Source organism: Amblyomma maculatum, chromosome 3 (assembly GCF_055883805.1).
Source record: "Amblyomma maculatum isolate TAMU_Amacu chromosome 3, ASM5588380v1, whole genome shotgun sequence".
Taxonomy (NCBI): domain Eukaryota; kingdom Metazoa; phylum Arthropoda; class Arachnida; order Ixodida; family Ixodidae; genus Amblyomma; species Amblyomma maculatum.
Genome location: NC_139346.1, coordinates 145,462,583 through 145,486,955, shown reverse-complemented (window position 1 = coordinate 145,486,955; position 24,373 = coordinate 145,462,583). Strand labels below are relative to the sequence as shown.

General features: G+C 44.5%; 1 long non-coding RNA gene across 1 annotated transcript; it reads left to right on the top strand.

Annotated features, from left to right (window-relative positions):
• The first annotated feature begins 411 nt into the window (after positions 1–411).
• LOC146196252 (uncharacterized) lies at positions 412–6,586 on the top strand. Its single transcript, XR_014705635.1, has 3 exons — positions 412–474; positions 558–652; positions 6,241–6,586. It is a non-coding gene; the product is annotated as an uncharacterized LOC146196252 (long non-coding RNA).
• The last annotated feature ends 17,787 nt before the right edge of the window (positions 6,587–24,373 follow it).

The following is a 24,373-nucleotide window of genomic DNA, read 5'->3' as shown; positions in this document are numbered from 1 at the left end:
AAAAGTACAGGAATGAAAGGCAATTCTTTCCGGTAACATTAATTGCCAAAAATTTTGATGTTCTCAATTTTTTTATTTAAAATACACAGTAAACGTCCTTCTTGTCACAAAAAGACGACATGTTATCTCCTGTTTCAAATAATTTCAAAAAACACCTACAATTTCGACGAGCAGTTCGTGATGGACGTCACTGCACTGAGGCTCAAATTCTACCTGTATTCTTCTTTGAGACCAAAAGTAAATGTCAAAAAGAAGCGCGTGCGGGTAAACCCGCAGCGTAGCGCGACGAGTTTGAAACAGGTGTTCTGCGAGGCCTGAAGCTACGCTATCACCACTCACGCGCCCATAGCACGTGACTGCCTACTGCGCAACCGTGGCGTACTAGGCAGCAGAATTTGCAGAGGAGGAGGGTGGGGAGGAAGCACTAGAAGCTCGGAATCCTGACTCACATGCCAGGTCACCTGGCCGGCGGTGGTAATACTTGAGCTTGTTATTTATTGCTATATATAGACGCTAGAAAGTACGTTTTTCACCACAGTCGCCGTTCGCGACTGCAGGGCTACCGCTTCCGGGCACAGTTTGGCAGTCCCTGTCAAGCTGAGGATGAAGAACTGGGTACTATGCGTGATTGCTGCATTCAGTTTTATTACTGGTAAGTTTACTTCAACTAAATGCCGTGAAAATGGCCAAGCTTCGCAATATTGTCTTATGCGAAATGAAAAATATAAACTGCTCATGAAGATTAATAGCTTAAAAAGTACTCGGACAAGCGCTTGTCCGTGTAGTCCATCTGTACTTCGTGTACGTTTAGCGCTATTTTTCATCATGAACTTTCACCAACTTGCCCAACTTTCGGCACTGCTTATAAACTGCTGCTCCTCATTTCAAGCACCCATCGAAGTCCGTTAAGAGGAAATTGTGGGTGCCCATAATGTTATTGAAACAAAATGGCACCGCGCCAAGCAACATCCTCAAATTATCTTCCTCGTAAATTCTGTCAACCGCCAGTACGCGTATGGCACATTTCAATGATATTAGTACCTAACGTTCATGCCTTTTTATGAGGGAGAGAAGAAAAAGTAACGTCCTAATTATCATGGTGCAAATTTAGAAGTTGTTTCCGAGACTTTGTGCGCTGTGTGCCATAGCTCTTGAAGATGCCGTAAAATGTGTAATGATAGATGTAACCACCGGCAGTAAGACATTAGGCTTTTACATAAATTCTGGAATATATTTTCCGCAATCGAGAAGTGCTATCTTCAATGACTTTGTAGCAATATGGCTGCGCCCAAAATTCCACCCTGTTAGCGATGCTGCAGTCTTGGCATTGAAATCTCAACAGTGGATCCTAGAGCATGTTTAATAGCTCATTGGTCATCTACACATATTTATTCGTTTCATTTTCAGTTTAGACAAAGTTAGATCGCATACAAAACAGAGGGCAGTAGATGTGATGAAATTGTCAGGCATGGCCAAAAAGATAAAAAAAAAAGTGCGCAAATGAAGTTTTTTGTTGGAATAATTGAAGTTACAATGAAGATTGAAGCACTTTCTCATCCCATCATCACGTAGGAGAAGCCGAACTCTATTTCACCCATGACATACGAGTGATCGATAGCTGAAGATTATTGAAGGAATTATTTTTATTCCATACTTTTCTGTAATGCGTTTTGGCAGGTACTTTCTGATAATAGATTGCAGTTGACTAGAGTCGGTTAAGATTGAAGTTTCTAAACAGTTGTATATTTTAAGTATTCACGTACGGAGCGGAAGCCTAGAGATTCGCGTAAAGACGGGAACTCAGAGTGAGGATAATACAGCTGTGCTCTATAAAAATGATGGCTTTGGCATTAAGACACAAGAAGGCAGAGGAGATCAGAAAAGAAAATTGAGTTATAGATTTACTAGCAAAAATCAAGAAATGAGAAAAGCGAGGGGCACATAATGCAAAGAAAAGATAATCGATGGTCTCTTAGAATAACGGAGTGGGCTCTAAGAAAAAGCGCAATAACGTAGGAGTGGCGGCGTATACTTTATGGCCGGATGAATGCGAGAAACGCTTGCGCAGAAAGCTCTCGCAACTACCCGAGAACATAATTTATCGGAAGTATGTGAGAGGCCTTTGTCCTGCACTACATGTAACTTGGTTGATCGTGGCTATAATTATATAACTCAATGCTTCTGTGGACTTAATTTGGGTTGAAGCGTTGGATTCTATGACCTTGCAAGTTACTCATAGCCAAAGAAGCAGGTTTACCCTGTAAGACATGAACTGAACGATACGGCATAAATTCTCACAGTGGAAAGAAAGCGAGTAAACGGATTTTGTATGTCTTCCACCTGAACAAAAAGGCGCTGAAGGTGGTAGCAGGCAGAGTTCTTCAACACTACCGGTTGAGAAACCTGGTATAGGGCTCATGTATACAAAAACTATGGTTTTGATTGGTCGAAATTTGGGTGCATGGATGGATGGATGGAACATAGGAACTCTTCTATGAAACGTGGTGGTAGCAGCTGCTATCATGCTTGTTTTTTCTCTATATCTTATTTATTGTTTTAGATCGGTTAACTATACTATCATATTCCATTCATTGAATTTTTGTTTCTACATTACTAACCTGATGTTACTTTTCTGCTTTTAAGCCACCAATCCAATAGTTTTTTCAAACTTCCACCACAGGTTCATTCACCCGGCCAATGGTATCTGTAAACGCCATGGCATCAGGAAGAGAGTGGGTGTTTATGGATAGTGGCGACGCCTGCGGTCGCAAAAGGAAAATTCGCCTCAGTTGCACAGCTTCAGATTTTTGACAAATGCACAACCACCTGACAAATAAAGTAAGGTGAAGAGAATGCAGTTGCAAAAATGAATAAACGTGGCAGCCATAGATAATTAGGAAGGGAACCCCCAAAATTAAGCGATTTTCAGAAGGCAGGGGTGGAAATGCTCTGGATTTTTTTCTTCATGGTTGCGTATTTGGGTTCCTGGCTAGCTTTGCATTTGCGTACAGGGCCGCGGTCTTGCCTTACGCGCTTTAAAAGACCAGGCCGTAGTGGAGCACTGGCTGGTAATGAACTTCCTTTTCAACGTTCCGCATTTACAAGTTGCGCGTGACAGATGCTGCGCCTTCCCTTTTCTATAAATCGAACCAACCCCCTATTACGAGCCGCTGGCCAAGTACATGTTTTTTTTTTTAAAATGATTTTCCTTCCTGTTCATGGAGAAGCTTCATCTCTGCCCAGCCAGCAGGTGTGTGTATGCTCGGCTTCGTGTCACATCTATTATTGACAGCGGATCCCTAGCTGTAATGCGCCGGAAGGTCTAGCTTGCAGTTCCGCATCTCATTTGAACACTTCACCTGCCTGCGTTACTTCTTCCCCTTCTTAGCACAAAGGATAATGTATGCGTGATCCCCGATTCCCAGGAGCTTGCCATGAACATGGGAAGCTAACATGTAAAGCCGTTAAGGTTCCAGTGGACAGCCTGGGCTATTAGTTTCAATATGGCAGTGTGACGGGGATCAGGTACTGAATAAAGATAAGAAGTCGGACCATAAGAAATTAAGTAATCACCCGCAGTATAAGCAAATTGTACAAATATTTGTCAGTGTATATTATTTAGGGCAGTTTAACATTAAAAGAGAGGAAGAATGCAAAGTGGGTCAGAGAAATAACTCGAGGTAATGACATTCTAGTGGAAATCAAGATAAAGAAATGGACATGGGCAGGCCATATAATGCGAAGAGAGGATAACCGATGGTCGCTTAGGGAAACAAATTGTGTTCCAAGAGAAGGAAAGCGTAGAAGGGGGTAGCAGAAAGTTAGGTGGGTGGATGAGGTCAAGACGTTCGCAGGTGTCAAGTGAATGCAGCTAGCATATGACCGGATTAATTGGAGGAATATGCGAGAGGCTTTCGCCCTGCAGTGGTTATAGTCAAGCTTATTATGATTGTCTGGTCGAAGAGATTACATCCCTAAGCGGTGAATCAAAAACCTGTTCAGGATCTATCCCAGCCACTTCACCTACACGTGAGCACTCACAAAACTGAGAGAGTACAGTATTATTTTTGAATGTGGACGAACATTGTTAATTGAATCAATGACATGAAAGTAAGGTTGGCATAATTGTGTGCTGAACGCAAGCAGGTGCGATGACTTCAAGTATTACGTGGTTCGTTTGTGCAGAAAATAGAATTTGTGGCCACTTTTCGCAGAAGGACTGGCCTTGGCGTGTTGCAGCATAATCGTCTTAAGAATGCTACTGATTTGCACAATAATGTGACAACGTCTGGTTCGCTAAATGCATCGTCATTTCTTAACGGTGATACTAGCCTTGACGTATGTTCACAAGCCAGTTGAAGCGATAGTGGATAGCCGCCTATTCATCACTGCGTTTTTTTACTTCCTCCAATTAAGGCATCTTGTTGTCCGGCTGAATATGAAAACGCAATGCATACGAACATAACAATTTGTAAGCCGTATATTTTTTGTAAACCTATTTAAGTGCAAAAGCGCGGTTTTAATATACTTGTTTTAACTAAGTTTGGGTTTTTGCCCGATGCTTACTTGATACAAACTTTCTGTCGCTGTACCTGGTATGCAGCAGTTTTCATGGTACATGTGGCCCCATCAGAGAGCTGCCGCGTCATGTGGCGGAAATTTAACTGAGGTCTCATCAATCAGAAGCGGCGCAACAGCCTGCTTGATTTCGGAACCCAAATGTTTCATCTTGCTTTTTACGCCATCTGGGAACCGCCTTCGTCAAAGGGTGGATGTGTACCGCTACTTAACCCTGCTTATAACGAGCGAAATCATCCGCTGTGGTAGCTCAGTGGTTAAGACGCTCGACTACTGAATCCCAGTAGCCGGGTTCGAATCAAAAAGCTTCCAATCTGCTGCAATGACTTTGTTTTACTACAAGAGGGGATGGTCAGTAATGGGCTTCTTCACTCTGCTGGCTGGCGAACTTGCAACACCCATTGAGAGACTTGCACGTTGGAGCCTTTATACAGGACTGCTTGAACTACCAATGTTAGGCCAAGTGGTTGTGTTGTGCCGAAACAACGTATCTGATAAACAAAACGGCGCAAACTACACAGAACAATTTTCCTTATCGTTTTCTGTGAGCGTATGAGCTTTTGCACTAAATTTCTCCGCCATCATAATGCAAGGTTTATTGGCATTAGACACAGGCAGACGTCTGATAGGCTTCTGTCAAAGCTCATGGAAGAACCGCGAGCGGACATTTCATTTTTGATGCCTTTTGTTGTTCAGCGTTTATTTTTTGGCCAGTATTGAAAAGATATATATGGCCGCATTCTTTTTAGTTCCAAATGTTTATATAAGTAAGAGTACTGAGTGAACAGTTCTGTATTCCGGGGGGGGGGGGGGGGATTTTCGGGATGTTTTTTTTGCAGTGAACGAATGTACTCTAGCCGCTCCAATATGCAAGAAGTACTTTGAATGTTGTACAAGCACTCCTCTTGATGTGGGGCAAAAAAGCAAAATGTTTTATGAATATTTTAAGCTACGCATTAGGGTTTGGCAGCAACCATTGAAACTCTTATTCCATTAGAGGGAGGACGCCGAGGGCTCCTCTTAGTTTGGAGAGGTCTGGAACGCAGGGGTTGCTTAACAACTTAACAAGCAACATGACGTTGCCCGACCTAAATACCCGTGAGCTGTCCGCTTTCCACAAAATTTGTATTGTTTTGCGCTAAAGTAATAAAAGGGAAAGAAAGACCGTACAGTTAATCAGCAGTGTGCAACGGAAGACCCTTTAATATATTTGAATAGTTCCTGCACAGTTTGCAGCAATGTAGCAGAAGCTTCCTTTCACATCGCATACGTTTGCATGCTTATACATGCGGGAGAGTCACAAAAGTCCTTGAACACGGGCTGGTTGACTCCGACGCAGCAGGACGCAGCAGGACGCATACAGCTGGCCTGGCTCCATTTTGCGCCCGAAGAGTAATCCCCACATGCGCAGTGGCGGATTTCGGAACGCTTTAAGCGGCAGCAGTATGTGTTGTAATAAATATCAGTTATCTAAGAGAACATGATCCCGATGTAAGGATTAATCGGTGGGTGCTATGATGAAGTTGTAGTAGTTACTGAAAGCTAATTAAAGGAATAGCGTATTGAAACGAAGAGAGAAATCATGTACACTGATGCATATTGAAGTAGTTTCTTACGAAGATGACTCAAACCGCCATTCAATTGCATTTCTTTTCTTGGCAGCAGCACTGGCAGCTCCCCTGGAGTACGAGGTGCAGGAGCGTGAGAACACCGTACTTGGAACCATCGGCGATACCGCGCACAACCTGCTCGACACAGGTTACAACGTTGCTGGTAAAGTGCTTGCAGGCATCGGTTTTGGCAAGCGCCCGGAGGCGACGCAACAGATGCCAGTGGCTGAAACGTAATTCGGCCTGCAGTGGCGCTTTGTAAGGTTGAACACGGCTAGCGTGACGACGGCAACGCTACTGCAAGAATATCCCTGCCGCCTGATTTCATGGTGGTCAAGGAGATAGCGCCTGAGAGCGGTATCCTGTAGTTGTATTGATGTCCAAATATATCTTGCATGCTCAACAACTTGTGTTCTTTCTTGGTTTTTTGTTTGCGGTACTGAAGACACGTTCCCTGTGACTGCAACAGTTAGGCATTTGCCTTTGCCTTCTCTTCTGGTGTGCCTGTGGTAAGACTCATTTTACATAATGAGTATGCCGGTAGGCATTAGGAAATTGAACGCAGCAACTGATACACCGTATAAACCCACAAGAGGGCACAATAGGGACTATATAATTCATAAGCGTTGTGGTGAAACTTAAGTGCAAAGCTACAAGATGCGCACCTTGCAGCTGTTGTCAATTTTTGTCCATGGCCGCGGTGATCACTCCCGCGTTTTTTTTTTTTCATTGCAGTTGACAGCGCACGAATTACACAACGTTGCAGTTAGATCCTGGCGATGGTTTAGGCAGACTAAAACGAGGTCGCAGCGTATGAATATCTAGATGGCCCCGGTGTTCCGCTTCACTAGGGTATCGGACGTTGGCATCTTTTACGACACAGCGGTCATCAGCAGGGGAGATGCTGTGGATTTGTGTACAGTTGACGACAACGACGGACACTGGAGACGCAAATGCGGTAGCACCAGAAAAGACCTTGGCACCCAGCAGATGTATGTTGAGCTCTGGGTTGGCGCTGGCTATCAAAGAATAATTTTTAAGGACCTGGTGGCGACCTGCCAAATTCAAACACATCAGATCAGCTTTTATATTAGATGCCAAGACTAATTTATTAGAACGGCGTGTGTCGGGCCTCAAACTCCTATTTTATATGCACAAGATGCCACAGAAGCTAAGAGCCTGGACATATGAAGGCGTAATTTTGTAAAGCCATGAATATTTTCGTGAACTAGAAGAAGCTGAATAAGAACAGAAGATGTGCGCAAAATACGCCCTGTCTTTTTACTGCTCGTTATCTGGTTCAAGTGAATATTCGCGGCTTTTAAAGCAAACAATTCCCGAACTAGAGAAGTTAAACTGACATTCTTCACAGCAACTCTACTTGGTCATGTAGCCATAGGTGCAGAGTTGGAACGCGTCCTTCCTTCTTGCTCTAAGAATCTATCCCAAGGTTGTTATTATTAGCTTATTCGTAAAACATAGTATGTCAGTATTATTGATTATCTGTAAGCGCATTTATAACTCTTGTAACTCATGATGATTTGCGAGAAAGAAATAAAATTGGAAATAGTGAGAGGGAGAGTGACAAGTCGTATGCAACTAATAAAGGCTGTGCGATATAGGTAGGTACATATCATGAAAACAAAAGTGACAAATATTCTTGCGCTAGCAAGGTTACACGTGAATTAACTTAATTTTATTCATTTCTTATAGTCTTGCTTGTTTCGATAAACCTCACTTCGTGTGACATATATGATGTATGCTATGTTGACATATATGATGTATGATGATATGACTATGTTGCCAGTAGCGACGCACAAAGTCTTACTTCAGCCTATCGGTAGAATATGCTTTGCATACTTCTTCATGATTTGTTATCCCGGAAAACTCAACTTAGGACAAGTTCTGCCTGGGAACCAAAGAGTCCACATTAGGCGAAGCATGACTGTATTTCTAAGACCACTGCCAACAGGAATATTTCAAGTTGAAGACAAATACAATTCTTATAACAACGAATTAGCCAAGCACGACATATTTGAAGAAGCATCCATAAATGACGCCAGCTACACCAAGGGCAATGGCCACGGAAAGCGCAACATGCCAGGCAGACATCGGCGCCTAGAGAGAAAAATACGATTGTTTTTCAAAGATGTTCAAGAAAAACGTGAAAACGCTAGAAATAATGAAATACGTGGCAGGAAGTGCGCGAATGTATTTGCTGTAACGCACAAAAAGTAACAAAGACTTTAAAACGAGGAGGGCATTTCCAATCAAGCTTAGACCGTGAGACGCATATCCAGTGCTTGTCATATGAACAATTTAGGCTACTCGCAGCCGTACCACCGGCAGCTTGTATGCTGCTGGTGCTATCCGTGACTAATACCACTGGCTCCACTTGGAACTTATCGAGAAGCTTCTAAGGCAGCGTCAGTTTGGCTTAGCAACTACGGAGTGATGCAGTTTACAATACGCGCCCCAACCTAGATATTTTTTTTAGGTAATGGGGGCTCTTCTTCGCCTCTGCAGAGATCCTGCTCACCTGTTTAACTCGACGACTGCGCTGAAAAATAAATCTTATGCTTAGCGTTTGTTTAACTGGTGTCATATTCCTTGGCGTCCAGCCGAAATCCCTTCCACGGCAGCACATGGCTTGTCAAACATGTTGCATTAGGAAGATCATGCTGAATGTTGCAGTACTTGCATGCTGCTCAATTCTGTTTCGTATCAATGACCATCGCATGTACAGAAAGGGATTTCAGACGTTAAGCCGCCGGTGAACCTCTATCAGTACTTGAATCAATATACTACGCTAATCGACTCAAACACTATAAGAATTCTGTTGTGTTCGTGCTGCACAAGTGCACATGACGACCCTGCCGCAAAAGTTGAAGCTTTCTGCTGGCTTCCCTTAAAATTAATGACACGACTGCGCTAGCATATATCGCATAAAATTATTGTGTAGCCCTTCCAAAAAAAACCTATTCTACAACCGACAGTCCGCAAGAAAGTTTGTATTTGGTTCTGCCGTAGTGGCTTGCGCACATATTGAAGAAAAGCAGCACTCGCCGAAGTCACAGAGGAAAAATAAAAATAAAATATAATCACAGTGACGTTTCGGCCCCGCTACGAGTGCCTTGTTCACTTGTTTTCTTCTGTTTTTTCAATATGTTGAATTTCCCTCGCTGGACGGGTTTCCGTCGATTCCTCAACCATGGCTAGCGCACGGTAAATAGCACACAGAAGGTAGGGCGACCGGACATAACGTCTGTGTGCTTCTTTACTGTGCGCTAGCCCCAGAATCATGTCACCAACTAGTTCAATTATGAACAATGACTTCTATTTGGATAAAGCATCATATGGGCAAAATACTTTATGGTTGTATGCGCGTGCATCGTGCGACTGTACCTTTAATTATTATATTCAGTATAAGTGGTCAGGCGGTGCCTTAAAAAATTGATTTGTTGCGGCCAGCCTGATGAATCTGGATCATCTGCTTTTGGGCCAATTTTTGAAGCTGGACTGAGTCTGAAAGACGCTGGTATAACCACTCGGCTTCGGAGCTGGCAGAGGCGGGTTTGATCTCAGCCGCGGCATCATCATTTCGATAGATGCGAAACGCAAGGCACCCACCATGGCCTGTTGGATATCAGTGCAAGGGAATTAAGCCTCATGTAAAGGAAATTCCTGGGAGCCCTCCATCATGATGACTCTCACAGCCTTAGCTCTTTCGGGACATCAAACGCCAAAGAAATATAAAAAAAAATCAGTATGACATTCACTCTTTTTGCTGTTGTCGAGACATGCTGTAGTGGGTCTCAAAGTACAAAAAATGCAGTTAAAATGAATTAAACACTCATGATACTTTAAAATGAATTCGAAAATTTGCAGTGTCATCCATTTTCATTATTTTGCACCGCTCGAACACAAAAAAGAAAAAGTTTAGTTAGTTTTTTTTTTTTTGCTTTTAGCGTTCTTCCCACGTTCACATTTTTGTGCCACCGTCAGGCGGCCCGGAAGTCCAGCGCAATAACAGTGTCGCGAGGTATATGTAGATTTTTCTGAAACAAGTGTTTGAGTACCGGAGCTCAGTCATAGACAAAAATATTTGAATTACCTAAAAAGTCACTACCTAAAACGTAATCCACAGAATACAAAACTACACAAAAATGGATTTAATTACAAGTATTCGATTACAAGTAATCAATTACGTACAACTCTCGTTGGGGTGGAACTGCTAAAGAGAAACACCCATTCGTTTACAGTGGCTGAAGTTAATACTAGAAAATTACTTAAAATAACGGCGACTCTTCCCCGGAAATTTAAACATTGAGAAATGAGTTTTATTTATTTCTTCCAAGTTCGTCTTGAAGATACGTGAGTGAACATCCTTAGTGGTCAGAACTGAAGCCATATTTTGGAGTCTTTTAATATTTTCTTAAAAAAGAGCCCACAGATTGAAGAGTAGCTCGTTGCGAAAGTAATCGCATTGAGTAATCTACCTGTAATGTTACGGTACGTCCAAAGGGGACTTAAAAATACTACCAGCAGCACGGCTGAGCATAAAAATTTAGAATATATCGCTGGTTATCCATACACGATAAACTAAATGTGCTCGTAAATAATGCCTTTTTGTTCTTCCAGACAAAAAGTAGACGTCCAAGTCCACACACGTAAATCTCTTGTCAGCAGAGCGCGACGATTTCGAAACAGCTGTTCTGGGACGCTCTTTTGCAGTGCCTGGTGGTACGCAATCACCACCCACGCGCCCAGTGCACATGTCTAGAAATTGCGCAATGCTGGCGTTTGGAAAGCGGCAGAGTTTAGAGAGCAAAAGTGTGGGGAGCAAGCAGTGGCAGCCGGGTGTGTTGAGTCACATGGTAGGCCACGTGATCTGCAGCGATAACACTTGAGCTATGCTCTTCTTGGTTGCTAGGTCTGGACGCGAGAAAATACGTCCCTACCTCAGCTCTCGCGAACCACTGTAGGGCATCCGTGGATTGTTCGGCGCATCCTGCGAAGCCGAGGATGAAAGGCTGGACGTTATGCGTGATCGCCGCATTCAGTTTTATTACCGGTAAGCATGCTTGGACTAAATTCCTTAGAATTAGCCATGTTGTGCGACATTATTTCATCTGAAACGAACTGTTTAAAAGGCTGCCCTTTATTTCAAGGTCCGCACTTCAGCTATGCTTTTCTTGGTTGCTAGGTCTAGACGCGAGAAAATACGTCCCTACCTTAGCTCTCGCGCACCACTGTAGGGCATCCGTGGATTGTTCGGCGCATCCTGCGAAGCCGAGGATGAAAGGCAGGACGTTATGCGTGATCGCCGCATTCAGTTGTATTACCGGTAAGCATGCCTGGACTGAATTCCTTAGAATTAGCCATGTCGTGCGACATTATTTCATCTGAAACGAACTGTTTAAAAGGCTGCCCTTCAATTCAAGGACCGAGTTAAGAGCGTTAAGACAAATTGTGGACACCCATACCTAATAGAATGCCACCGGGCTAAACCTTCATCTCACATTAACTTCCACGTAAGTTCTGTGAATCGCCAGCGCGTGTCCGAGAACGATGATCCTAAGTACGTTTCTCCGAGGGCTGTGAGGTGCACGTAGAATATTTATTCTTCCTGAAGTTATATTATCGTAAAGATGGTCATGGTGGGTGGTACCAATTTTCGTCATTGAAATATCTTTCTTTGCTCCATAAAAAAGTGTATACATAAGCGGGCACACTCACGTTCAGCAAGGTAGAACCTTGCGTTATAGAAGATGTTTGTCATTGGGGATACGCGAGAACGTGTTTGTTAAATAGATCAATCTTAAAAGCTTGAGGGTCTAGAGTACGCAATTTTTCTTTCTGCAATAAAAACACAAGGTATTTGACAACCAGGTTAGGATGAAGCGGTGTGTGGTCACGTTTATGCAAGATTGAAGTCGCTGGTGGAAACCGTTCACCACCCAAATGTCTGAAAATTATATGCCTCAAAACCAGCCGTAATTAAATCAGAAAAATAAATAATATTCGCTCACACTTGCCAGCCTGCCTTTTCAAGAGCGCTTCTATATGTGCAAGACCACATTACAACCAATTACTGTATGGCGGTTGTCGCAACTGTGACTAAGGACGGGTTACTTTCTGCACAAATATCAATCGTGAGATCAGAAAAGGTACACTCGTTGCCAAATATCCAGCGTGTTTGCTTCTCAGACACATTGTGGGGCTCGTAATAGATTTCCAGTGCTGCAAATGTCTTGAAAGTAAGATATTTGTCCTTCCGTCTCCAACGGGATGCACGTCCATGAATGGTAATGGAGCGCCACTATACATGGTTAGTAGCGGACCCGCTGTGACCTAAACCTTTGACAAGACTCTACTTTCGTTTCCGAGAAGAATGTAAGTGGTACATGGGCTAATCTCAAAGCACCCAAATAGAGTTTACTGTTTTTACGCGCTAATAATATATAGTCAAAAAGAATGAAAGTGATCTATAAAACTAGAAGATCTGGTGAAAACCGTGTGAATGTCTATACATACCACGAGAAGGGTCATGACAGTGTTATCTCCCCATGAACACACGAAAGGGAAAATTCCGGCGATATTAGCACATAGCTTTAAAACGTGTCTATGACCCAAACATACAAAAAATTAGCCTCGAACTTGTATGCTGAAAATTTGATCGCTGTTTCTGTGAATTGATGAGCTCTGGCTGCACATATCAAAATATTAGTGCAATGTCAAATAAAATATGTAACGGCTAGAATTAAGACACTATGCTTAAATTTGATCCCCTGAAAACATTTCGGAGGTTGAGAAGGGTTATCTTAAATCACATTGCAAAAATGTGTTTCGTTATGCCAACCGCGTGATGGTGGCTCTGCCCGAGCGCTCGGGTTTCATTCTCCATTGGCTAGGTGTGCTGTAGTACCGGCACTGTAGCCTCAACAGTGCAGCCTAGCATAGGCATAGGTAATTCTTCGATCATCTGAAAACATTGACTGATTGATTTTTTTAGTCCGACATTTTGAGAGGAAGGCAGAATAAAATGGCAGTGTGGCGGCCACTTCAGTTCGGGCACCGTGGCTTTGCGCTCTCGCAGCTGCACTCGCTTCTGCCTTCTACATCATGTGCAGCGCTTTGTCGCACTGTGTCTTTGTGGCGTGTCAGGCTACAGCAGCGGGCGCACTGCAGTGGTCGATCGCAGGCGGCTCGATCGAAGCAAACGTACACGGCCATGTATCCTGATGTGCTGCGATGGGGCAGGGGCAGCAAAGCACGTTCAGGGTGCTGCAGGTTAGGGTTGCTGACTTCACCCGCACGGTGGAGTCGACGGCGACAAGGAATTGTTCAGGCCGTGCGGCGGCGTGTTCACGCCAAAGACAAGCCCACTGCTCTCATTGAGAGAGGCTGTCTCATTAGCCCGCACGGCCATGCCACGAGTAGTAGTTGCGTCCAGGAGGGCACTGAATGTGCCCTCATTGCCCACGTGGCTGGCATGTATGTTGCGGGGCTTGTTGATGAGCACTGTTAGGACGCAGAGACGTACGCTCAGCTGCTCCGTAAGTTCCAATCCTTGCTGCTTGGTTAGGCAGGAGCCCCAGTTGGCCTGACGGAACAAAATGGTTTTTTTGGGTACGTGGGAAGAGGCGGGAGGGGGGGGGGAGCAGCCGCAGCATTGCGGAGGGCTGCCTGAAGTCTCATCTCCGCCCGCTAAGACTGCATGCTCTAGGTCACCAGGTTGGTGAGCTCCACCACCAACTGGTCAGTTGGGGGGGGGGGGGGGGTCAGCTGCGAAAGTAAAATAGGTATCCGCTCGGTGTCGTCCATTCGAGCGGAAAAACTTCCTTCTCTCGGGTTATGATGAACCGAGGTAGGCAGCCTCCTTCTGCCCTAGGTTGGGTTGGCGCCCGTGCTGGTAGCTCTTCTCTGCAGGGCGTACTCTGGCACATGCACAGCGCCGTCCGCCCGAGCAGACGACGCGCTCGAGCCAGGCGGCTGATTCAGGTGCTGCAGTGACGTTGGCGCTGCTCGACGCGCTGCACGTTAATGTCACCGGGGGCTCTGCCCTGCCTCCAGCGATGTTCGGGCTGCTTCTGCTTTCGGGAGTGTCGCGGCAGACGCAGCTAACGCAGCGAGTGCCAATTCGCTAGTGGAAGCAGGCCCGAGCGGTGGATTTGGTGCGATGCCTTCCCTCACGTCAGGAGCCGGTTCTTCCTCTGCTGGGAGAGTATGTGGGAGGGTTGAATAGGGGTGAGGCCCAATGCTCTCTCATCTGGCCTTGTATTAAGCCACCACTTCAAGGGCACAGTGGGCTCGGCGATACCAATATTTCCGCAGCATGGAGGTACCCATGGCATCAACGGCTTCCTTGTCGCCATCTTTTGCCATGTTGGCCCCGTCTGCAGGCGCCACGATGGCTGGCGGCGGCAGTGGCTCAGAGGGGCCGCCGGGCTAGGCTTCGTTGGTGACATCGCTCGGCTCCTCATGTGCTTGCAACTCGGCGGTCTCTGCCAGGACTGACGCTGCCTCCTTGGATTGCTGGGTGCCCCTGGCAGCCTCCCCTGAGTAGTGCGTCATCATCCGCTGCTGAGCCTCGAGCAGCAGCCTCTCCAGAAGGTCCGAGCGTCACTCGTACGCCGAGCGACGAGCACTGAGCGCTCGCCTCATCATGGTCATCTTAGCTTTCAGTGTCCTGGCCCTGTCGCGGGCCGTCGGGGTGGGGTGAGGGGGTTTGGATGAGCACTTGCCGCGGGCTTGCTGGTTCCTTGGGGCTGCGTCCGGGCGTTGGCTAAACAGCCTGACGCTTGGTCACGTGCGTCTTCGCCGACGGAGAGGAGAAAGGTTGGCCCGCTCTCTACCGCGGTCAGACGGCGACACTGCGTAGTCCGTGCCCAAGCCCAGAGTGGAAGACGCTCAGATGCTCCAGAGTGTGTTACAGCCTAATATATACGCAAGCGATGATGTCAATTTTGGCAACTGACTTGCAAACAGACGCATGCCAGCCCCTCTTGGTATACAGCATAAAAGAAATCGAATCAGCAGAACCTTCAGGGGATAGGCACTCTGTAGGCATATTTACAGATACTGGAATTAGATCACCAAGAGAATTAGTCTGTTTAGAAAACAATTCGACACACAAAAAAGGGTCATTCAAGTCCCCAGTGAACGGCTGGGCGTACCATTCTTTCCGTCCTAGTCACCGGGAGTGCAACTCTTTCACAATAGATATACTGAGTAGCACTGGTAATTAATGGCTCGATATTATGAGCCCCACATGGCGAGCATGACTCACACTCTTTCAACTTCTGCGCAAAGTGTTCACAAGGATCTGACCACCAAATCAACTCTTTAATCTGTGCTAGGCTTTTAGAAATTCCTTGATGCCCTTCATGAAACTTTTCTAACGCTTCATTTCCGAGGCAGTGAGGCATTAGCACTCTGCTTCTTTTTAAAACCGACATCTTTCATTCAATTAGAGAGGTGTGCTCACGCCAGTAAGGGGTGAGATAGAACGGAAGCAATTAGTTTTTCTGGCCAGCTTTGTTGACATAGAGGTGTGGTCTGCAAACCGCATCGGCTTCTTGAACCTCCCTCACTCTTTCACAATGTCATCTCTGGTTTTATATCCTTCATTGCAGGATTTTGAATGAGAAGGAATGTCTGACAGACTCTATTCTCCATCTACTCGCTTGTAGCAAGTCAGTGGCGCTCAGTGAGGAGCGTCCGCAATGAAATAAGCTTTTTCTCCTAACATAGACTACATCAAAATTATAACGCATGAGCGCCAGTCTGAAATAATGAATTCTTGGCGACACTATGCATGTAACCGGCATTTTTCCTAAAAGGAAATTAAGAGGCTTATGGTCTGTCTCAAACAGTACCTCAAACCCTCTGAGGTATTCGTCGAATCGTTGGGCAGCCCAATTCAGGGCTACCACTTCTTTTTTTCTATTTGTGCACATTTACGCACCCAATGTTTCGTCAGGAAACACGAGGCGCATGCTAAGCAGTCGCTAATTATTACGTGGAGTTTGAGAAAAGACTGCGTCTAGGCCAAAAATAGAGCTTCTGCAAAAAAACCATGAGAAGACGAGGGTCGTAAAAAGCTGTGCATTGCGTGGAGCGAACAAGAGATTTTACTACTTAGAATGTAGCGTTCTGTGCCGAGCCCGAGAAACAGGGCTTCTATATACGCAAACGTTCACGTAAAGGAGCTAGGGGCGGCAAAAAGTATCCCGAATGCTTCGCGATACCCGAAGCGCTTCGTAATTCTACTGCTTGGTGGTCTCACTTCTTTTACAGTCTTTTTTTGCATACTTCTTTTATTTGTCTTCCAACAATGAACCAAGGAACTGTGACAAAAGGTGGTTGGGCTTGGCGAGGTCACATTTCCCTACACAGTGCACAGCAGCGCGGAACGCAGAAAACAAATGCTAATAGAACATTATAGTAAACATCATAATTACAATATACTGCAGTGCAAACGCAGAAATTACACGCATGAACATAAACCTATACACTAAAATGAAACAACAAAACATGGCAAAAAAAACAGTGAAAACGTCGTACAGTAACATAACATGATACAAATTTAGCTTTCATTAAAGGCAAAAATGAACGTAATTATTTATGTTAGCGATCGAGTATGTTTCTTTTTTATATCTCATTTAAGATTCCTTTAGACAGATTAAATATAAAACTTGCTTTGCATTAGCTGGATCGGGCTGTTAGCCTTCGTTACTTAGAAGATGACCCAAATATTTGAGCTCTTTAACACCCAAGATGCACTTGCATTTATTTAAGGTTGCATTTGATTCAGATCCTACTCATGACATTAACAAATCTAGAATTATGCTAGTGCCTTTTGTCGCCAAAACCTAAAACATCATCCATAATGTTAATGACCCTGGGAATGTCTGTCACGATTTCGGACATTTTCTTTTGGAAGTACTCAAGCGTTCCAACACCTAATACCGAAAGGCAACCTGGTGAAACAGCACCGCCGGAATGGAGGTATGAAGGGGGTAATGTCCTACGAATCTTTGCTTAGGGCTACTTGATAAAACCAGAATTAGCGTCTGGTTTGAAAAAAGTTTTGCACTTGATACAGACCCTAGTACTTGATCAAATTCAGGGATTGCGACCCTCTCCAGTAGGGCAGGCTTGTTTAGTTTGTGTAACATATAGGCAGGTCCTGACATCCTCTGTCGGTTTTACAACTGGTTTTATACCGGTGCACCAATCTGTAAGCCCTTATCTCGTACAAATAATCCCATTTGCGTCATTTTTGACGCCCGAGTCCGACGCGTTTTCTGAGCAGAAGTGGCTCACTGCATGGGGCTGTTTCATCATACGGAATCGCATTTTGATGGAGCTTTATCCGGTACTCTCCTGGCACGGCGTCAAGAATACTGCAAAACCTGGGTCCCAGTACTTTAAAAGTGGACTCCTTCTGCTCGACTGATGCGCACACTGCACTGCTGAAAGTGTCTCCAGAGCAGGCTTACCGAGAATGGAATATCGCAGCGGACTAACCCCCTAACATTTTTGTCGAGAACGCTTTCCTTACTAAGCGATTTCTTTCTCCAATTTGTGCAAAACGTTTAGGCGTGAAGCACCCGCGCCTCAAAAGATGAAAAGATGAAAAAAAATGAGAAAAGATGAAAGTCCTACAGTGACTTCTGCCTTAGTATGAATGTTTGCAACCATCGGAACAGAGTTCATATAATGTTGTATGTACCGTGCTTTCGCAGCTGGCGTTTCTAATGTAGCGAGAAAATTTGCCCTTGTCCGCTTGTCCGGAGGAAACACGTACCTGCCGTGTGTTTCCTACCGACATCATGACGTATACTTTAGCAGTGTCTTTTTACTCCCCAGTTTTTGCACGTCACTGTCTTCGCTGGGGAAATAGTCTGGAGGTGCTGGAAGGCATTGCAGTAGATGCCGCGCCCGTCGTGATGCATTGAACAACGTGAGATTTACGCGTTAAGGCTCTCGACGACATCCCACTGCGTCAGACGTTGCTGCGGATCCAAGTGCTGCGGATCTCACACAGATCAGTGCCGGAGTCAAGCTGCGAAGGAGTTCTGGTGTTGCTGCTTAAGTTTTTTTCCTGTCTTTGAGGCGGGCATGGCCATATGAGAAAGCTAGCTTGGAGCCCATTGGCAGCGACTCTGAAAACTTTTCATCTCTCCCTCCGACGATGAACCTGGCTCTGAAAAAGTGTTCATTCAATTAGTCAAAATTAGATCGCTCCATCCAGACGTTGAAAACGCAGTCGTGAAGTGACCAATTGGCTCACAAGGCCTTTGGTGCAGTTTGTGCAAGGAAGAGCTCTCCTATAATACGTTGATTTTCTTTATAAACTACGAGTCAATTCTCTCCTGACAATGCCAAACGTCCTCAGGTCATGTTCTGAGAGACTGAAGGTGGGAAAAATATCCCTAGCCTGCTGTCTCATAATGTAGAAAGCATTCTTCTGAGCGTGCGTTGAGGGTCGATCAGATGTGATAGTAATCAAAACTTTCAAATCATGCCAGCCACTCTTATTTGTTGCGGAAGTCAAGTTGCTGGAGGCCCTGTGCCATGAAGATTTTGTCTCCGTGTATAGACCGATACTCTTTTCACAGTTTATGACGTTATACTTCTGACGCCATGTCGTAACGGTGTCCGGCCGCTATTCAGCTTTTGCGTCTAAAGGAGTGCAAACTCAGTCAGGGATGTATTGACGGGCAGTGTAGCCTATGCACACTTTAGATTAATTTTGCAATGTTTTGTTTAATGAATCTGGTTTAATATTATCTATAGAATAGGCACTGCCATTGTTCTTAGTAACGAAAATTACTTTGGTAAGTTTCTATTTGTGGAGGTATGCAAGCATGTTTTGGGGAATTATTTACTAGTTCTAATAACGAGTCTGGAGGCTCCTCAAAGAGGATCTTTACAATTTTCGAAATTACGCTATCTCGGCCAGGAGCAGCAGCTGGCCTTCTCATCGCTATAGAGCAATCTCAGAAAGGGTATATTAAGCTCATACTTAACTGGATCTGTTAGCACTACAGACATTCAGCATGAAGGATGTACGGACTTGATACGCTTCTCCAGTCCTTTGGCAATGGTTTTAGTTGTGTTTATGCTTCATGAGAAGTCGAAACAAAAACTGTAGATTTTGTGAAGCCGAAATATTTTTTCGCGGCAGTAAGAATCCGAAATGAGCACTTCGGTAGCTAGATTTAGAAAGGCAATTGAAATGTTTACCATCATACTGATCCGACGCTTTTGCATTTGCACGTTTAAGTGTAATGTCGATGAACTGATAATCATGCCAGTTTTTCGGACACTGACTGTGGAGGAGCTTCTTCCATGGAGCCTTTCTGCGTTTGTCCTCGCGGGAAATATCAGAACTCTCCTGGATACAGCTGTAGTATTCCCTTCTGAACTTCGCCGGACAGTCTCGGGTGTCCTCTGAACGAGCGACATAAACCTCGTGGCTCTTCGTTCTCTTCTGAGAATTCTCACGGGCTACTGAGGCCCGTTATGTGACTGGGGGCAGTCTCGGGTGTCCGATGAGCGAGCGACGCAGAGCTCATGGCTCCTTTTTTAATGCATAAGCATTCTATGGCTATGTAGATCGCATTCAGTTGGGCATGACCTTGTCGGCGCTGTAAAAGAGGAACTAGTTAGTAGGTAGGAAAAAGAATAGTACCATCGAATAGAGCGTCAAAGAAAGATGTTCAAGTGATAAAATGGTTGTTGTTAGTGAAATAATTAGACCTACTTAGGTCAGTCAGAAATTGATATAGACTGGAGGGGTAATGTCGATGTCCAAACTGGGTCACGTGGTACTTGACGTCCGGTGGCGTAGGCCTAACTTTCGCTGGGGGAAATTTGAAATGTTGGAACGTGAACGAGCGGGAAAAGGCGTTATGTGAGTGCAGAAGGGGGTGGGAAAAAAGAAAGCCTGTAAGGAGAGGTAATCGTCCAACTACAGTCTGAAAAATTCTCAGGGCTCTGCAGAATCTGCAGTGGAGAAATGCGAAAGCCTCAGCGTTGCTGATGGACACGATACATCGCGCGACCCTGGTCGAACGTGACCAGAGTTCCGTTGAACGCGACAAATTTCACTGCTGTTCTACAGTTGTGTACAGGAAAGGAAATGCTCAGTATATCTCACCCTCGAAATCCCATTAACACATATCTCGTAAAAAACAGCAACACTCAGGCTTGCGCATTTTCCCAGTGCGGATTCTGCAGAGGTCTCGGAACTTCTTTTTCCCGAGAAATTCTGTTTTGGTTGTGACTGCCTAGGGGGAGGTAACTGTCATTCTGTCAATGAACGGGTGCATACAATCTGCCCTCTAGAAGCCTTGTTTCTTTCTGTATATTTTGAGCCGTGTATTGATCTTTCGCAGCATCCGAGGAAATGTTAGCCTTTGAAGGGATGAGGACCAGGGCACCTCTTTTCTTGGAGAGATCTGGAACTTTGTGTTTGCTTAACAAGCGTTATGGCGTGGTTCCGAAACAAATCCCTGTTGGATGTCGATCATTGACAAATGCTCTTCGTCGTGCCAAGGCATTAAATGAAAATGAAATACAGCACAGTTAATGAGCAGTGTGACGCGGAACACGTTCTAAGAATACCCAAAAGTTGTCCCCGGCACAGTGTGTATCATTGTAGCACAAGCTCCTTATCACTCCGCATAACGTTGCATGCATACAGAAGCAGGAGATGCACACACGTCCTTGAACACGCGCTGAAAAGTCCCAAAGAGGCAGGGCGCGCACAGCTGGCCGGTACCTGGCGCCAATAGAGACCCGAAAAATATTCCGCACCTGTGAATGTCGTTCCGCGGTAAGCGGGGGCAGTGTTCATTTTTATTGTTTTCATGTATTTTTATTTGTTTTATATATACATTGATGTGATTATGTGTTGCCTCGTGTACAACGTATATAGTTTCCACCAAATGTGTTCCTTGTGTAAACTTTCGCATGGTACTCTGTATTTGAAGTGTTGATTTTGTACAAACTTAGTTTCAGGGCTTTTATATTTTTATTGCTGCTGAACTGTATCCAAGCGGGCCGGGCTCCAGCTGCTTTCTTGCAGCTTTTTTCAGTTGCCCCCTTACTCTATATTTTGAAGAGAAATAAAATTTGATTTGATTTAATTTGTAATAAATGTCGCTTATGTTTGAAATAACACCAGCCAGATGTATCGGTTAATCGGTAAGTTTTAAATGAGGTTATAATCTTCATTTAAAGATAGTTTTAAAAATCATTTTAAATAGTGGAGTAGCCAGGAGAGTGTCATGGTTTTAGAAAAACGCAAACCTTTCTGAGGCCTTTTTTTGCGTCCAGGCTATTTGCACACCCCATCACTATATTAAGAAGTAAAAGTGAAACCCAGCTCTGTAACTGAAAGCGGTAGCTATCGTCGACAAATGCTATTTTCGTGCTGTTGTGTACTATGCGAAAATTTTGTAAATAGCTTCACTTTCTTGTATGAAGTTCTTTTTCGTGAAAAAAATAAATAAATGTTCTAATGATCAAGCCTATGAAGTACTGTGTGCAGTCATATTTGTATCTGCAGTTTATGAAAGAAATAACCCTCCGGCTTCATTAAAGCAGAAAAATAACAGAATATCTTTGGACATAGGCTTTCTTTTTTTTTTTTTGAGTAGAGGGGATAGCGAGGCCAGTTATTACATACTCGTAGAAATAAAACTAGCGGAAGGATGCGGACACAGAGAAATACAGGGTCCAGCTCTTTCCTGTGTATCTCTCCAAGTCTGCGTTCGTCCGTTGGTTTTCTATACAACTTTATTTTTATTTGTCATTGGTGGCATATAACTCACCCTGAAAGATATGTTTGGCTACGATACTGATTTTAGGAGAGCAGCGATACAAATAAAGGAAACCTATATACTGAAGCATATTTGAAGGGATTTCTTGTGAGGATGCTTAAACTGCCATTTCATTGCATTTTATTTTCTTCAACAACAGCACTGACACTCCCTTTGGAAGAAGAAGAGCTGCAAGAGCGGGCAGACACCGTAATTGGAACCATCGGCAACTTTTTGTACAGCACGCTCTACACAAGCTACAATTTACTGGATAAGATGTTTAACGGCTTCGGCTTTGCCAAGCCACCAGGGGCTATTCCGGAGACGCCAGCGGCTGCGGCGTGACTGAGACGGCAGCGATGCTCTCCAAGTAGAAACAGCGCTCATGGGACGGTGGCAGCACTGCCGCATACGCATCCCTGTTACCTGATTTCATAGTGGTCAACGAGACAGTGCCTGAACGCGGTATCGTGTAACTGTAATTATGGCCAAATACATCTCTCATCCTCCACAATTTGTGTTTTCTCTCCTTATCCATTTGTGGTACAGAAGCGGCCCTCTCTCTGAAAGCAACGATCATGAATCTGACATAGTGCGACTTATATTATATAGCGAGTGTGCCGCTGGACAGTAGAGAAGAGAACATAGAAACTGATATACCTGGTAAACCTACACGGAAAGTCACAGTAATGATTATGTAATTCCTATTTGTTGTAGTTAGATGGGCGGTACGTCCCACCACAAGTGCGCCGCCTATCGCCTGTAGATATATTTTGGGTATGAAGTTATCTCTGGACCCACCAAAAATATATTAACGATGTTATTAAACAAAACCCAATAAGTGCAATGTGCGCATTTCGTAGATGAAAGTTTTTAGCTATGCCGTAATAATGGCTCTCATGTTATTTTTTGTTGCAGCGGACAGCGCACGAATTAGTTAACGTTGCAGTTATATCCTGGCAATGTTTCATAATAGTAAACAGAAACGGAGTTGGCAGGCTATAAAAATAAACACGATGTGCGAATTTGGTGTAGAAGCAGCAGAAGCAGCGGTCGGTGGTATATGCAAGAACGTAGACATCTGCACGTGAGCAGCTGCCAAATTGCGCGGTTGACAACAATGACGGACTCTGGAGCCGTAACTGCCGTGGCACTAGAAACGAGCGCAAGACAAGCAGATGCATGTTTATTCTTGTTTTGGCACTGGTTATAACAGAGTACCAATGTCCGAGGAGGTTATTTCTCTTAAAGAGCTGGTGATGACGATGCAGTCTTAAAGGCGGCAGAGCAGCTTGCCTAGATAGTGGCATGACTCATTTATTAGATCTTCCTGTGTTGGAGTTCGAATGCCTTTTCTGCATTCATATTATAGCTGAGAGCCTGGACCTGTGAAGGCTAAATTTTGAAAACCGTAATAAATTGCGTGAACTAGAATAAACAGAAGAAGAACACACGGCGTGAGCAGAATGCGTTATTTGTATTTTTTTTTACTGCGTGTTTTCGGGTTTACATAAATCTCCGTGCTTCTCAAATAATGAATACCCTAGCTAGAAATCTGTACTGCTATGTTTCGGGGCAACTGCCCGTGGTCATGCAGCCGATGGGGAAGAGCCGGAACCCACTCTCTCTCTTCCTACTCCCAAAATGTGGTCTAAGGTTGTCACTATTAGTTTCGTGGTAAAACATAGTTGTTTGTATTAAATATTATTTGTAAGCTTGTTTTTGACTCCTATATTGCCTGAAGATTTACGAGAAAAAAAAAAACGAGAAACATACAGAAAAAGAGGCAGAGCGACACGTCGTGTCTAAATAACCGAAATAGCCAGGCACGTGGCTTACATATGGGACATAGGAACAAATTAAACGAATTATTAGGCACAACTACACCCGGCTTAACTTAGTATTTTTTTCTTACTTGTGTTTACATAAACGGTATATTCTGACAATATTGATAGGAGCGACGATAAAGTGTTTACTTTGGTTTGGTTTGGTTTGGTTTGTGGGGTTTAACGTCCCAAAGCGACTCAGGCTATGAGAGACGCCGTAGTGGAGGACTCCGGAAATTTCGACCACCTGGGGTTCTTTAACGTGCACTGACATCGCACAGCACACGGGCGCCTGGCTTTTCGCCTCCATCGAAAAGCGGCCGCCGAGGCCGGGATTTAACCAAGTGGTAAAAATATGCCTGGTGGTGGGTTCGATTACCATCTCAAACGCGCTGCCCATGTTGGCAGCTATTGTAAAATAAGCAATGATACGTGCTCTCTTGACCACACACCAATCGCCGACACAAAATGGTCACTGCATTCTTTACTCATAAAAAAAGCTTAAGAGCACGCACACAAA